Here is a 6,000-nt window from a genome sequence, read left to right on the forward strand (position 1 = left end):
CTATGCAGCTGCTTCCCACTAGCCATCCATTATACATTTGGTAGTGTATATATATCAATGCTACTCTCTCACTTCATCCCAGCTTCCCCTCCCCCCCCATGTCCTCAAGTCCATTCTCTACGTCTGCGTCTTTATTCCTTATATAAGAATATACAAAGAACTCTACAGCTAAATAATCTTTTAAAAACCAATTTAAAAATGGGTAAAGAATCTGATTTGGCATTTCTGCAAAAAAGATATACAAATAGCCAATAAGTACCTGAAAAGCTGCTCAACATCACTAGTCATCAAGGAAATGCAAATCAAAACACAGTGAGATACCACTTCACACCTACTAGAATGGTTATAATCAAAAAGACAGATAATAACAAATGTTGATGAGGATGTGGAGAAATTGGTTGGAATTCTCGTGCACTGCTGGCGGAAATGTAAAATAGTGTACCCTCTTTGGAAAACAGTTTGGCAGTTCCTCAAACAGTTAAACATACAGCTTCCATATAACCCAGCAATTCCAAGTATATAGTCATATATATATATATATATATATATATATATATATATATATATATATATATATACACTCAGGAGAAATGAAAACATATCTCCACTCAAAAATTTGAACACAGATTTTCACAGCAGCATTATTCGAATAACTACAAATTAGAAACAACCCAAATGTCCATCAACTGATGAGTGGATAAATAAAATGTGGTATACCCATACAAAGGAATATTATTCAAGCATAAAAAGGGATGAAGTGCTGATACATGCAAAAGCATGGATGAACCTTGAAAACATGCTACAAGAAAAGAGCCAGACATAAAAGGCCACATACTGTATTATTCCACTTATATGAAATGTCCAGAATAGGCAGATCTATAAAGACAGAAAGTAGATTAGTTGGTCGTCTAGGGCTTGGGGGAATTTCTAGGGGGAAATGGGGAGTGACTGCTAATACATGGTTTCTTTGTGGAGATTAAAGTGCTGTAAAGTTGATAGTAATGATGGTTGCACAATTCTGTGAATATACTAAAAATCATTGAATTGTACACTTTAAATGGGTGAGTGGTTTGATGCTATGGGTTGATTTACGTCCGTCAAAAAGATATGCTGAAGTCCTAACCCTCAAAACCCATGAATGTAACCTTAGTTGGAAATAGGGTTTTTGCAGATATAATCAAGTTAAGACGAGGTCATACTGGATGAGGGGGAACCCTAAATCCAATGACTGGGGTCTTTATAAGAGGAGAGAGATTTGAAGACACAGAGGAGAAACAAGAAAGAAGGCCAGACCCTGGAAGAAGAGAGAATTGGCTACCGGAGATCATGGAATCTCCTGAGCCTGCTGCAGTCAAAAATCTGATTAAAGCCGAAGGCTTTCAGAGCCATCAGGCCATTAGGGTGATATAAGCGTTGGAGCATCTGGTCCATTACTTTTAATAAGCCACTAGAGGGAGGAAGACCAAGATGGCTGACAGGAGGACATGGAGTTCACCTTCCCCCACAAACACATCAAAAATACATCTACATGTGGACCACTTCTCACAGAAAACCAACTGAAAATTGGCAGAAGTGCTCCTATACAATCAAAGCTACAAGAAAGATCTCCACATAAAGAGGTAGAACGAGGGAAAAAGAGGCATCAGGACGGACTGGCGCCCCTGGGAGGGATCTGTAAGAAAGAGAAGTTCCACATGGGCAGGCTCATACCCTAAGGAGCTGCCTTGCCTGCTGGGAAATCTACCTGGACAGATAGAGGGGCTGGAGAAGACTAGATTCTGCTCACAAGGAGTGCTTGCATGCGAACCATCAAGGCTGAGAGAGACTTGTGCTGGTGGCTGCTGCCTCACTGCTCTTCCCAGTCTGAAGGGGTGAATGCCCAGCCCCACTCACTCAACACCATAGCCTAGCATGAGATCATGTCAGGGATTCAGTCTAGCTGTGCAGAGACAGGCAGGGACGCCTGGGGTGTGATCCAGGCCCAACCACAGAGACCATTGTCAGCACATGCGCTGGGCAGTGCCACAAGAATGTGCAGTGGCCTGGCACTGAATCTCAGGCGGACAGGCCCCAGGAGAGGACTGGATGCAGCTGGAGTGTGGTCCAGGGAGAACAGCAGAGGGAGCCCATTGTTAGTGCATGCACAGCAGCGTGGGTCCAGAATGTGCAGAGGCTGGGCACTGAATCTTGGGCAGGCAGGGCCTGGCAGGAGTACACATTGGTTTGTTTCTGTGTACTACGAGCACTCCAGCTCCTCCCACTCCACACCTCAGCTTGGAGCTGGATCTGGGGTGAACAGATCCTGGGAGAAGTTTGCCACAGCGGCAGCCCAGGACCTCAGTTGCAGCACAGCCACCTCGACCTGCAGCCACAGCACGCTGGTCCCCACCCCAGCATACTCCACACCACAGCCTTGCACTAGGTCTGGGAAAAAACATAACAGAGAAAGGGATGCCATCTTGGGCTACTTTTGGGCAGAACTGCAGACACCTGCATGGGTAACACATAGGTTTGCTGTGACCACACAGGCCTCACATGCTTCAATGGCACCTCCTTTGGGGCAGGGCATGCACTCAAAGACAAAAGAGCCTGATCGAACCCAATCCTCAGGGCTTCTACTCCAACAACTGGGGAGAAGACCCTGCCCCCGACAGGGCAGGGACAGCTGCAGAGCAAAGAGGAAGCCCTGCCGCACATCCAGCACAGGCTCTGGACACCACAACACAAATCACATCCCCTATCAAGGGGATAACAATTGGCACACTATAAAGAAAGATATGGCTGGCATCCATACCAAAGCCAGCTCTTGAACCAAAAGAGTTGGAGTCACAGAAGTCTAGACAGGGATGCTCCCACATAAAACACCAGTTCAAGACCACAGTAGCTAACTGTTTCTCCTAAGTTCATAGAAACAGAGAAAGTTAAGTAAAATGAAAAAGCAGAGGAACTATTCCCAATCAAAAGAACAAGAGGAATTCCCTGAAGGACCAAATAATGAAACAGACCTCACCAGTCTACTAGACCCAGAGTTCAAAAAGGAGACAATAAAAATGCTAAAGGAATTAAGAAAGATTATCAAAAGAAATGCAGATCACAGTAACAAGGAAATAGAAACAATGAAGATGAACCAATCAAAATTAGACAATTCAATTGCAGAGATAAAAACCAACCTGGAAGCAATGAATAGCAGATTAAATGACATAGAAAAAGGAATAAGTGATCTAGAAGACAGAATAATGGAAATCACCCAATCAGAACAGCAGTCAGAGAGATGAATGAAAAAAAAATGAAAGCAACATACAAGATGTATGGGATAATGTAAAGCATGCCAACCTACACATAATAGGGGATCTAGAAGAAGAAGAAAGAGAAAAGGTGATCAAAAATGTATTTGAAGAAATTATGGCTGAACACATGTAAATCAATGATGTTAGAACACACCCTCACATCATACACAAAGATAAACTCAAAATGGCTTAAAGACTTATATAAGACACGACACCACAAAAATCCTAGAAGAGAACATAGGCAAAACATTCTCTGACGTAAATCGTACCAATGTTTTCTTGGGTACGATAGTACTAGATACTGTCAGTATCCCAAGACAATAGAAATAAAAACAAAAATAAACAAATGAGACCTAATCAAACTTACAAGCTTTGTACAGCAAAGGAAACCATAAATGAAACAAAAAGACAACTTATGGACTGGGAGAAAATATTTGCAAAAGATGTAACCAACAAGGGCTTAATTTCCAAAATATACAAAACAGCTCATACAACTCAGTAACAAAAAAGCAAACAACCCAATTGAAAAATGAGCAGAAGACCTAAATCGACATTTCTCCAAAAAGACATACAGATGGCCAATGAGCACATGAAAAGATACTCAACATCTCCAGTAATTAAAGAAATGCAAATCAAAACTACAGTGAGGTACCAACTCACACTGATCAGAATGACCATTATTAAAAAGTCTAAAAAATAACAAATGCTGGAGAGGGTGTGGAGAAAAGGGAACCCTCCTACACAGTTGGTGGGAATGCAAATTGGTACAGCCACTATGGAAAACCATATGGAGGTTCCTGAAAAAACTAAAAATAGAGTTGCCATATGATCCAGCAATCCCACTCCTGGGCAAATATTCAGACAAAACTCTAACTCAAAAAGATACATGCACTCCAATGTTCATAGCAGCACTATTCACAATTGCCAAGACATGGAAGCAACCTAAATGTCCATCAGCAGATGAATGGATAGAGAAGATGTGGTACATATATACAGTGGACTACTACTCAGCCATAAAAAAGACTGAAATAATGCCATTTGCAGCAACATTGATGGACCTAGAGATTATCATACTAAGTGAAGAAGGTCAGAAAGAGAAAGACAAATACCATATGATATCACTTATACGTGCAATCTAAAATATGACGCAAATGAATTTATCTACAAGACAGACTTACAGACATAGAGAACAGACTGTGGTTGCCAAGGGGGGGGGGGGAGGGTGGGATTGGGAGTTTGGTATTAACAGATGCAAACTATTATATATAGAATGAATAAACAACAAGGACCTATGGTATAGCACAGGCAACTATATTCAATATCCTGTGATAAACCATAATGGAAAAGAATATGAAAATGTATATATATATACACACACATATATATATGTATATATATACATATATACGTATATATATGTGTGTGTATATATATATATGTATAACCAAATCACTTTGCTATACAGCAGAAATTAAGACAACATTGTATATCAACTATACTTGAATAAAATAAATTTAAAAAAAAATTATGGCTGAAAACGTCCTAAAATTAAAAAAGAAAACAGATATCCAAGTATGGGAAGCACAGAGTGTTCCAGACAAGATGAACCCAAACAGACCTACACCAAGACATATCATAGTTAAAATGGCAAAAGTTAAAGAGAGGATTCTAAAGGCAGCAAGACAAAAACAATGAGTCAGTTACAAAGGAACCCCTATAAGGTTTTCAGCTGACTTCTCTGCAGAAATTTTGCAGGCCAGAAGCGGAGTGGCAATGATATATTTGAAGTCCTGAAAGGAAAAACCTGCAGCCTAGCATACTCTACCCAGCAAAATTATCATTTAGAATAGAAGAAGAGATAAAGTATTTCTCAGACAAACAAAAATTAAAGAATTCAGCAATACTAAACCTACCCTAAAAGAAGTATTGAAAAGAGGGAGGAGATATGGGGGTATATGTATAAGTATAGCTGATTCACTTTGTTATAAAGCAGAAACTAACACACAATTGTAAAGCAATTATACTCCAAAAAAGATGTTAAAAAAAATATATTGAAAGGTCTTCTCTAAATAGAAAAGAAGCAAGAATTCATAGGAAAGGAAAAGTCACAGTAGGAAAGGCAGATATATAAAAGGATTGAAGATCACTTAAATAAGCCAGTACCTAGATTAAAAAACAATCAAAACATTTTGTAAAAGCAATTATAACTACAAGCAATTACAACAGCAAAAGGATAAGCATGAAGATGTAAAATAGGACATCAAAATCACAAAATGTGCAGGAGGGGAATATAAAAATGTAGATCTTCTAGAATGTGTTTGAACTTGTATGGCTATTGATTTAAAGCAAGTAGATAGGGACTTCCCTGGTGGAGCAGTAGTTAGGAATCCGCCTGCCAATGCAGGGGACACGGGTTCGAGCCCTGGTCCGGGAAGATCCCACATGCCATGGAGCAACTAGGCCTGTGCATCACAACTACTGAGCCTGTGCTCTAGAGCCAGTGAGCCACAACTACTGAGCCCATGTGCCTAGAGCCCGTGCTCCGCAACAAGAGAAGCCACCGCAATGAGAAGCCCACGCACCACAATGAAGAGTAGCCCCTGCTCGCTGCAACTAGGGAAAGCCCATGAACAGCAACGAAGACCCAACACAGCCAAAAATAAATAAATACATAAATACATAAATAAATAAAGGCTATTTATTAAAAAAAAAT

This window comes from Balaenoptera borealis (assembly GCF_965194805.1).
Source record: "Balaenoptera borealis genome assembly, chromosome: 13".
Classification (NCBI taxonomy): domain Eukaryota; kingdom Metazoa; phylum Chordata; class Mammalia; order Artiodactyla; family Balaenopteridae; genus Balaenoptera; species Balaenoptera borealis.